This window comes from Hevea brasiliensis, chromosome 12, assembly GCF_030052815.1.
Source record: "Hevea brasiliensis isolate MT/VB/25A 57/8 chromosome 12, ASM3005281v1, whole genome shotgun sequence".
Classification (NCBI taxonomy): domain Eukaryota; kingdom Viridiplantae; phylum Streptophyta; class Magnoliopsida; order Malpighiales; family Euphorbiaceae; genus Hevea; species Hevea brasiliensis.
In genome coordinates, this window is record NC_079504.1 from 16,504,782 (window position 1) to 16,516,859 (window position 12,078).

The 12,078-nt window shown below is 35.1% G+C and overlaps 1 pseudogene; it reads left to right on the forward strand.

Annotated features, from left to right (window-relative positions):
* The first annotated feature begins 5,396 nt into the window (after positions 1-5,396).
* Positions 5,397-9,049, forward strand: LOC110668424 (protein NRT1/ PTR FAMILY 5.10-like; annotated as a pseudogene).
* The last annotated feature ends 3,029 nt before the right edge of the window (positions 9,050-12,078 follow it).

The following is a 12,078-nucleotide window of genomic DNA, read 5'->3' on the forward strand; positions in this document are numbered from 1 at the left end:
TATTTTAGAAAAGAATCTAGCCCATTGGAACTGATCAAATAGATCATTGATCCGAGGAAGTGGATACTTGTTCTTCACAATCACTTTGTTCAGCTGTCTATAATCAATACACAACCTCAAGGACCCATCTTTCTTTCTCACAAATAGAACAGGAGCGCCCCAAGGTGAAGTGCTTGGATGTATGAAACCCTTGTCCAAAAGCTCTGTAGTCATTGCTTTAGCTCTTTCAATTATGCTGGTGCCATCCTATAAGGCGACATTGATATGGGGTTTTTACCCAGCACAACGTCAATGCAGAACTCTAATTCCTTTCCTGGTGGCAACCCTGAAAGCTCCTCAGGGAAGACATCCATAAATTCTCTGACAACAGGAACATTTTCAAGGTTAACACCTTCTATAGATGTATCTCTCACTAATGCCAAATACCTTTGACATCCATGCCTCAACATTTTTCTAGCACTATTACTGACACCAAGTTATATGGAGCCACACTCCTATCACCATCAAAGCTAAACTCTTCCACACCAGGTATATAAAAGTACACCCTTTTTTTCCTGTAGTTTAAAGTAGCATAATGAGTTGCCAACCAATCAATTCTCAAAATTACATCGAAATCCATTACTAGCAGAGGAACCAAGTCTGCTGGGAGGATCCTTCCATCCACTACCACTGGGCTACCCGAAAACACCATATCCACATATATGTTGTCACTAAGAGGGTAGCTACAAACAAGGGGCATTCTAAAGTTGTAGGGTTCCTACCCAATCTCATAGCAAAAATAGGGGAGACAAATGAGTGCATAGTACCTGGATCTATCAAAACACGAGCCTCATAGGAACAGACTAGAAGAATACCTGCCACAACTGCATTGGAAGCCTGAGCATCCTGGTGGGTCAAGGTGAAAACCCGAGCTTGACCCCTACCCTGTATTGCAGAACCCTGAAATTGATTTCTACCTCCTGACCTGATTCCAAATCCATGTCCTCCTTGTCTTCGGCCCTGTTGGCCACTGAACTGACTGCCTGCCATGCTGGAAGCACCAGGATATAATTGATGAGGAACATTTGCAATAGAACCCTGTGACCCTATCTGTGGCTCGTTGAACACTGGACATTCTCTAGCAAAGTGACACGGTTGGCCACACCGGAAACATACTCCTGAACCCATCATACAAGGTCCTGAATGTCCTCTTCCACACTGCGTGCAAGGTGCCAAGGAGGATCCTTAACCAGACCCAAAACTGCTGTAACCCGAAATGTGACCACTGCTGGATCCGTACCCTGGTCTGAATCCTCGAGATTTGTGTTTAAAACCACTGTTCTTGTTGTTTCTACCCCTTCCTCTGTAGTGACTTTGGCCTCCGCTATCCGTGGTACCCATGTAGGGAACACCTGAAGAACCTTCTGCTCTATTCTTCTTTGCCCTTCCACTATCATCTCCAGTATAGCTAATTTCAATTTGTCGGGCTCGATCAACTACCATATCAAAAAACTAATCAGACATCATAGTCAGGTTTGCATACCTCCTGTCCAGCCTCCTTAGGAATCTCTTTACCTTCATACTTTCTGTAGCCACTGCTGTGGGGGCATATCTACTCAGTTCCAAAAATTCTGTAGCATATTCATCTACGGATCTGTCATTCTGCCTTAAGGCCTCAAAGGCCCACTACTTTTGATCTCTAAAGCTTTTTAGCATAAACCTGTTAATGAACAGTTCCATAAACTGAGTCCAAGATAATCCCTCAATACGAGGTAGTACATAGTCTGTCATCCACTGCCTTGTCATTGGTCCCAATACATGCTGCACACACTCTATAAGTCTCCTATAAGTCAACTGTAATTCCATCTCTGCCTGTTTACAGGAGTCCAAAAATCGATAAGCATCATCTGACACATCATAAGTACCAGACACCAACTTATTGAAATTAATTATTTGTTTGTAAGGTTCCCCTCTTGGTACAGTGGGTTGCTGCTGTTGTGGAGGGTGGACCATATATTATGCCATCATATCGATAGTTCTCTGCAATCCGGCTAGAGTAGCTGTCATTGGGTCTATGGGACCCTAGGCCACAAAAGACTGTTCCTGAACTGGTGGTGGCTGCTCTTCTACTTGAGCAGCTCTAGGTCTCCTGTCTTGCCTCCTCGGGGCAGGCGCTTCATCCTATGCCGACACCTCATCTGGCACATCCCATTCTGATGTAGTGGTAGCTCTTCTGCTTCTATGCATTTTCCTAAAATTCAGCAGCATTAGCCCACAAAAATTCAAAACGGCATGTTACACAGTTCTATAGACTCATATTTACACACAATTATATAAAGTAGAAACTAGAAGCAAAGATGACAATGTAAGGATGAATGTGGACCCTATTCTCTGGAAGTGATTCCTGTTAGACTCTTTCCAAAACTTTAGACATGTATTCCCTATGAATCTGGAGCCTAAGCTCTGATACCACCTTTGCCACGACCGAACCTATGGGCCAGACCAGCACTAGGACCTGGGCCAACCTAAAGCCTCCGAGGCTTGTAGTAAGCCTAACTATTCCTCAACCCAATTCTAAGGCCCATTTGGGCCCAATTTCAAGAATTCAACTGGACAGAGTTTGATCATAAAATGGACCATTCAACGGGGAGTTTTTGACTCGCCCGACCTGTAAACACAATGTATAATAAATTGGGGAGCTCAACTTACCCTCCACATACTCATAATATCATAAAATCCAATGGGAGCTCAGCTCCCTCATCCAATCGAGTTATGCATGCAATTAATATTCTTACAAATTCAACACAATATTATATTACAGACCTAAATTAATTAAAATATTCCTAACACATGCGGATTCTAAAATTTAACTCAATTGTACAAATTACATTAGATATTATTAATTGACCTGCGAAGAAGAAGAGCAGGTTAGTCACAACAAGTAACCCTCTTGTAGCCTGAAAAAATAAGATGAACAGGAGTGAGCGTTTGATTCTAAAAATTCTAAAACTACCAATTTGAGCTCCAAAAATTCTAAAACTTTGCCCTGCGATCCTTAGCAATATTATAGAGCTAACGCAAAAGAAATTATGTTTTTCTAACCTACCACGAATATTTTATAGATTTTTAATCAAAATCGGGCACTAGATAATTAAGAAAAATGAGGGTCCGAGTTTACCTATGCCAATTCCGACCCTGGAGACGCGTGTGGAACATCTGAAAATGGTGGGATAGCCTATACTCTTAGCTCGGTTCTGAAGCTTTCCTGGTAGTCTGTCTACCCGGCCCGAAATTGTAAACCCGAGCAACCGTCGAATTTTTGCGAATTGAATGTACTTACACCAAGCCCATAACACGGGGGTTAGTATATAATTTTTACGAAATTTTCTAAACTCATTTAATGCTCGGAAAAACACTGCGAAGTCTCGCTGGACCCACCAAAAAATTGTGTCAGAAAAATTTGAAATGGGTATTGCCGCGAAGCTCTCGACGAGTGGAGCACTCCGGTACTCTCGGATTTTTGGTGGAGTTTACGGTTTTCGAGAAATCTAGCCCGAAAGTCAAAATGGGCTAAAACTTCTCGAGCAAAAATTGGACAAACCGCTCTATGGATTTTTGTGTTCTTGGTGTCTATGGAAAGCTCTCAAGGTGTAGATGTGTTTTGGGATAAGACCCGATCCCATTGGTGGTCGGATCGACCAGATTTTGATCGGAAAGGTGAAACGTCGCGCAGCTCGTAGGGGGAGTTTTTGGAACGTTTTCCGGCGGCTTGGAGCAACGGCAGCGGCGAGGAGAGGTGCTGGAGGTGCACCGGCGAACTGGGGAGGGAGGGGCGGTGGCTGGCCAGCGAGGGGAGGAGGGAGGAGAGAGAAAAAGGGAAGGAAAGTGAGGGTGTCGGGGCCGCGTGGGGAAGAAAAGAAGAAGGGAAAGAGGGTCGGTTCGATTCAGGATACCCGAAATTAAATTTTTATTCTATCTTGTGATCGAAAACGAGGCTCAAAAATTTCTAAAAAAATTTCAAAAAACTCAAAAAAATTTATAGAGTCTAAATATATTTTTAGTTTTATCATGTGGTCTTTAAATAAATTTTTAAAAATCATCAAAATTTTATATTTTTAAAAAATCGAATTTAATTTTAAAAATTTTAAATAATTTTTAAATTTAAATAAAATAAAATATTAATATCTATCTATAAAATAATTAATTTAAAAATTAAGGATATTACACCTGAATACTCATGTCCAATGTTCATTGGGAATATTCTTTAAGATCAAACATGATCAATGAGGTTGCTGGACGACCAAAGGGTGTGGAGCCCAAAAAGATTGGGACACGAGAAAGAAAAAAAGAAGTCCACCAGCTGATGCCACAGGGTGAGGACAAATTGAAATCCAAGAATCTCAGGTGACACCTCAATCTTCGGTCAATGTGGCTTTAGCTAGGCTGACTTTTTCAAGATACAATCTCCTAAAATCTCTCACCACCGTCTTATCCTACGCTAAGACTCCACCATCCAACTGCACCTCCACCGATCCCCTCACTTTTGATAATTTTTTTTAACAGAAAAATATGATATTTCAATTCACAGGATCATATATATATACATATATATATATATATATAAGAAAATAACTTTGCTACAATATTATAATCCAGACCCATGACACACAGGACGAAATTAGATCGTAAGGAGAAAAAGGATAGCACCCAAACCTTTAATCTCCCTGATGGAAGCCATCTTCTTTAGCACAAAGTATTAGTGAAAACTGCCAAAGAACACGAAATAGCACACAACGAGACTCATAAGAAAAAGGGAAAGACATGCACTCCTCTAAAATCCACCACCTTCTCTCCTCTCCGCAGGTAAAGGACAAGGCGACAAGCCAATCTTTTTAGCAGAGTTTAAGAAAACTTAGACAAGGACTAGCGTTGGATTTAACTGGGAAAAAGCTTGGCAAGACAGGCATCTCTAAAATTCTGCAGCATAAATGAAAGATGCCTAAATTTTGAAACATTTTGTAAAGCTAATAGTTCTTAAATTTCTCATGAATACATGATATTTAAACCAAATTTAAATTTATTTTTATTTAGAATATCTAAACACTAAATTCAAATTCAGAGGGTTAAATCTCTCAATTTAAACATAACATTAAGAATTTTTAATTTATTTTTTAAATGAAAAAAATTACTGAATTTTTTTTTTATCGGAAATAAGATTCATGAACTTGAAAAGTAATCCGCCTAAAATGTAATAATAAGAAGATTAATAAGAAAATGTGGGAACCAGAGTAGAAAGGCTATCCCTCACTGACACGTGTAGCTATCCCTCACTGACACGTGTACATTCATCCTAACCACTTCCCTCAAATTTTCTTCCCGGTTGAAATGCTAGACCCACCAACAATTGCAATAGCTTTGAAAATTTAGTTGCCATGGCTCAACTGCTTGAAATCCGTGGCTCAATTGCTTATTCATCACTGTCAGCGACTGACAGAAAGACCAAAAAGAAAAAACTTAAATTAAAATGTAAAAACTGAGAATTTAAAGTTGAAATGGTTTGTTCATTTGTTGGTAGATTGCTCGTTGGCTGTTTTCTAACCATTGATTAATTTATGAGCAGAAAATTTAGGATGTGGTGGCTGTTGTACGCTTTACAGATCTGAGATAATGGCCATCACAAGCGTTTCCAGTTCGGAGTCGCCGGAAAGCATCCAAACTCCTCTCCTGCACGGCGTCGTTCAAGGCTCCTTTGACTACAAAGGCCTCCGGCGGTAGGAGATCAGCGTCTTTCATATTAGGTTCAAAGAAAGAGCTTTTTTTTTTTAATAAATGTAGGTGCCAAATATCAGATATTAATTAGTTGATTTTGGGACAGGTATGGAACTTGCAGAGAGGTTTGCGTACTTCGGAATAGCATCGAATCTAATTACGTATTTGACGGGGCCCCTCGGTCAGTCGACGGCGACTGCGGCGGAGAACGTGAACGCTTGGACCGGAGCGTCTTTTGTATTTCCTTTAATTGGTGCTTTTGTTGCTGATTCCTTTCTTGGAAGATGTCGTACCATCGTGGTTGCCTCTATCTCATCTGCATTTTGGTAAATTCCTCGCTGAAATAACTTGTTTTACAAATATTAATTAATAAAATCACAATTGATTTTTCATAGATTTTCCTAGTATTAAATAGTAGCTTATTTTGTTGACAAATATAAAATATCATTTCTAATTTTTCAAATACTGCATGAAAGTTTATTAATAATATCGGATTATGCTTAAATTATAAGCAATCCAATTTGATTACATCATAGATTTATAGAGAGGAAAAGGGCTATTAATGGGTATTTGAAGGTTAAAAATGAGGAAATGATTTCATAATGGATATCATAGTTAGGGGAAAAAAAGAACTCCACGTTTCAACAGTTATAATAATTTTATCTTAAAGGAAATTATTATTAAGATTTCCCTTGATATATTTTCCTTTATATCAGAAGTTATTAACGTTTCTACTGAGTTATGAGTTTTATTCATAGGATATCCAATATGGTGGCACATCATTTAGCTAATTTCTCCAGCATTGATGATGGTGTTGTGAGTTTGGATTGAGGAAGTGCCTGATTAGAACTATACGGCCTTTCATTTTATCTGATGTTTTCTCCTTTTTCTGGTTGAATAAAATTTCAGTTTTTCTTTTGCCTAAAACAGAATAAGCATGTTTTATGGCTTTGGTTTTTAAACATATGCCACGTTTTGAATTTTCTCACAGGGTCTTGGCTGGTTGACTCTATCGGCTGCTATTTCTTCTTCCAATGTTTCTAATTGCCTAAGCGCCAATTCTTTGACATCTTGTTCTCCTAGCCCATTTCAAGTAGTTCTCTTCTTCTTTTCTCTATATTTGGTAGCTTTTGGGCAAGCTGGGTACAAAGCTTGTGTTCAGGCTTTTGGAGCAGATCAATTTGATGAAAAAGACCCTGAGGAGTGCAAATCCAAAAGCTCGTTCTTCAACTGGTGGTATTTTTCTTTGTTCAGGCTTCTTTGTAGCACGATCGATCTTAATCTACATAGAAGACAACCTTAATTGGACCTTTGGATTTGGAATCCAGTATTCATCTTCTTACTTGGAACTAAGACGTATCGCTATAGTGTCAGGGTAGAAGAAAAAAGTGCATTTCAAAGAATTGGACAGATTTTTGTTGCAACCATCAGAAATTGGCGATCTTCTTGTTCTGCAATTGCTTTGGAGGAAGAATTATGTGGACCACTACCTCACCACAGTACTGAGAAATTCAAGTAAGATAAATAAGTTTCTGCTCTTTGAAAATTAAAAGGCTAAGAGAATACTAATACATCAACCTGTCTTGAAGATTCTTAGTACGCAAAGATAGTTTTGGACTGAACATTTAGTGTTCACAGCTCATTAAAGACCTCTGAGCTTTATAATTTCTTTTGTCGTCATGTCTATAATTAGCCACCCTACCCAAGTAGATATGGAACTCCTCTTAATACCTCAAACCAAGTAAGCCCACGAAAATCGAGAAAAATGTGTTGATAACCAATGGGGACAAAGACTTGATATGTCTATGTCCTGTGAACCAGGATCTACAATGTCTATGACCTGATATGTCTATGTCCTGTATGCCTGATTTGTTAAATACTCACTCTTCAATCTTTGTCATTTGTCGGTTTGTGCACGTCTCCAAGATGCTTTATTTCCTTTTAAGCGCTTTTCAATTCTTATCCAGCCACGCAATTGTGAAAGAAACACTAGATTATAGTATTGAAGGAACTCACATCATGGAATAAAATGACGTGTCTCAATGATTTTCTACCAATGGGAGGGAACTTTGCAGCTCTTTGTGCTGTTGAAATAATGAACAGTGAGAAAAATTTCAGTTTTTTCAGCGCATCAAGCTCTTCTGAAATAGCAAATTTGATCTTCTGATATGCCAGGTTTCTTGAAAAGCTCTGTTTGCACCAAATGACTCAAAAGAACATGAGAAGGTTTGTAGCCTTAGTGAAGTTGAAGAAGCTAAGGCAGTGCTCAGACTTGTTCCCATATGGGATTCATGCTTGTTATTTGGCGTTGTGGATGTACAGTTCTCAACTTTATGTAAGAAGCAAGGAGCAAAGATGGATAGATCAATTTCACCAGGTTTCGATATACCACCAGCTTCACTTCAATCAGTTACCAGCCTTTTTATTGTTTTATTCATTCCAATCTATGACCGCATCATCGTTCCCTTAGCAAGGGATTTAACCGGAGAACCTTCTGGCACTACAATGCTTCAAAGGATTGGAACTGGGATGTTTTTTTTCTGCCCTGAGTATGGCAATTGCTGCCGTAGTTGAGATGAAGAGGCTTGAAGTCGCTCGAGAATATGGATTAGTTGATAAGCCTAATGTGACAGTTCCAATGACCATTTGGTGGCTGATTCCTCAATACGTCATCGCTGGAGTTGCTGACGCGTTGTCCTTGGTTGGTGTGCAAGAATTCTTCTATGATCAGGTCCCCAGAGAATTAAGAAGCGTCGGTCTTTCTCTCTACATTAGCACCTACGGTGTAGGAAGCTTTATTAGCAGTTTTCTCATTTCTATCGTTGAGAAAGTCACCGGAGGGGAAGGTCGTGATAATTGCTCGTGATAGTTGGTTTGCTAATAATCTGAATCGAGCTCATCTTGATTACATCTATTGGCTACTAGCTGGATTAAGCACAGTACAATTCGTTGTAAAGTAAATGCTGCATTTACTTTACAACGAATTGTACTGTGCTTAATCCAGCTAGTAGCCAATAGATGTAATCAAGATGAGCTCGATTCAGATTATTAGCAAACCAACTATCACGGCCTTCTCCTCCGGTGACTTTCTCAATGATAGAGATGAGAAAACTGTTAATAAAGCTTTCTTCACCATAGATGCTAATGTAGAGAGAAAGACCCACACTTCTTAATTCTTTGGGGACTTGATCATAGAAGAATGCACAAAGTAAATGCAGTGTTCACCATTCTGTAATTGTTATAGATTATTGTAATCATGTTATGTATAAATGTACATTGTTGCTAACTCGTTAAATTTTCAGTTCGTCTCTATTAAGATGCATGGCTGCAATCCTGGAAACTCAGGTCCAATGTTTATATTGTGAAAATCTTACCCAAGCACAGAATTTAGCGACGTAAACCTATTTCGTTAATAAATTCATTATAAAGGGAAAATAATTATAATGACTATTTTTTTTTTCACTCTTACGAGTTACTCAAACAAAATTCATGAAATTTAACACACCTCTATAATAAGCAAATGTAATTCCCACATCGAAAAAAGATGAAATAAGTGAGCGACATATAGATGACAATGATTCATAAATCTATTATTTTAAGTTTTTGAATTGAATATGGTGTCAAATCCATAAATATGTTTTTACACAATACCCATCAAAAAAGATTTTACGAGCCTGAAAATTCATATTACAAATCACAATTTATCTCACTTTACACCTCATACTTTTATCTTATTTTAGGTTAACAAAATTAAGTTACAAAACTTTTCTCCTAAATTTGGGAAACCTATTTCTAACAAATAAACTTAGAAAAACAACTACATTTTTTTTTTTAATTATCATATGAACATAATGCCTGTAATTAATTGCAAAATGTAAAATTAATGTCCATGATGAGATGTTAGGATGCTTCCTGTCTAGTTCTAGGACCTAAAACTAAAGAAATTCAAGTTCATCCCTGGCCCTGGGCAATGATTGGGAAGCAATTCACCAAATTTGAAGTTGACAAGATTTGTTGTTTGGTAGCTCTAACAGGTTTAAGTTAATTTCTGGTGACGATTTTATAACGCAGGAGACAGATTTCAGCTTTATTCCCTCTAACAAAGCATGTTCTTAAAGGAATCTACACTTCATTAAGGACAATGATTGAATCAATAATTAAAAAAATTAACCAACAAAATACGAAACTACTTTTAAAAACAACAATATTGCCATAAGATTATGAAAATTTTCTTTTTTTGTAAAAATAATAACTTTTAATTTCTTTTTTCATATTCAGAAAATTTTTAGTTATTTTAAAATATTTAAAAAATTATTATAATTGAAAATGAACATCATGTTATCTTAATTTTTTTTCTTATCAAAGCTAGATTCAATTAATATTAAAGTAAAATTGTTGATTAATTTAATTGAAAACTGTAATGTATAATTAAGTTTTTTAGTTGGTTGTTGCCTTCGCATAGGCCTAATTGAAATTTTTTTCATATATTTTAAATTAAATTATAAATTTTTTATTTGTAAACATATATATATATTTGTTATATATATTTGAATTTAAGAAATATTAAACCCCAGTTTCTATTTGTGACAAACTGCTATTTAACATTTATTATTTTTATTATAATTTTTAAATTAATTATTATAAATTTATTTATTGATGGGAATTTGAAAATAAATTTTAATTCTAATTCATTTTTCTATAACTTTATTATATAATAACCTCCTCAATTCTTTTATCAAAATCATCTCCATTGTTGAGAAAGTATCAGTTTGATATTAAATTTAAAATTTTAAAATTACTTTTTTTAAAAATTTTATTTTAAATATTATTAAAAAATTATTTATTAAAATTAATTTTAAATAATTTTTTAATATTCTCTAAATAATATATTTTAAAAAAATTCTTAATAACAACTCTAACAACAACACTAAAGGTCACTAGAGAGGAAGACCATGATAGTTGATTTGCTAAGAAGTAATAATATGAATTGGGCGATATTCTTTAGCTTATAAGCCTAGAAATTCAAGATTACAAATCATAATTCATCTCGCTTCACACTTATCTTTTTTAGTTTGTTTTAAGTTAACAAAATTAAGTTGTAAAAATATTGCCATAAGTTCTGGAAACCTTATTATAACAAATCAACTGTGAGACTAAATTATATTGGTAATCACTCAATTTTGAAAATTAATTCATTTTAGTTACTTAATTTTAATTTATTAAAAAAAATACTCAACCTATTTTTTCTTTAAAAAAAAAAAAAAAACAATGACCTGTTATTACAAGTTAACCGATTTGAAGAAAATTGCATTTTTATCCTATTTTTCCTTGCTTCTATTAAAGATAGTTTTACATGCCTGTCAAGCCTGCATTTATATCAAAAGAGTCATGACCCTTTTTTAGTGTTCTTTAATGGCTAAAAAAATTACTCTCAAAAGGCCTACTGAGTTCACAGCCCTAATTTATAATATTAGATATTTTATTAACAGTTAATAATTAATTAATTATTTAATAATTTAAATAATAAATATTTAATAAAAATAATTATTAAATTAATCATTAAATATAAAATAATTATATCATCTTATTATTCTAATTAAAACTCTCACTCAATCTCTAAAAATTAGGTGGATCTATTCATTAATTACTTCCCTCAATCTTTAAATACTAACATAAATGTTATGCAACTGAAAAATATATATAAAAGAGATAATATTTTAATTAGAGTTAAAATAATAAAAGCTATTTTAAAAATTATTACCAAACAGGACTTAAGTTTTTAAGTCATAATCCTTGAAGTAACAGTATAGGCAAAACTATTGCTTAGAATATAAGCATTGAAGTAATTATCTCAGTGATAATATAATAATTATATGCTATCATCTTAATTTCATATAAATTATCTTACATGAAATAATAAATAAATGATATAATAATAAATTAGTAGTAATAGATCCCATAAAGAAATTATTTTATGATGTGTCAAAAATATCTTTTTTTTCAAAAAATTATAAATCTTTTATTTCATTTCGTTTTGATTAGTTTGCTATTTCATATATTAATTATACGTGGAATAGCAGAGTTATAATATAATTTCTCATGATAATTATGGTTTTTTTGACTGCCACACCCCATTTATTTGATTTTATAAATAAAATATAGGTTGATGGTAAAAATGTTTTAGGGATTTTCGCCTAATTTCAAAGGTTACTTGTAAATTTATCTCATAGTCAAAATTAAAATTAGGGGTGTTTATTTGGCAACTAATTAAAATGAGTTGATGGATCAAGGTTTAATCCTAGATCTTTCAGATGAGGACGTATTGTTAGC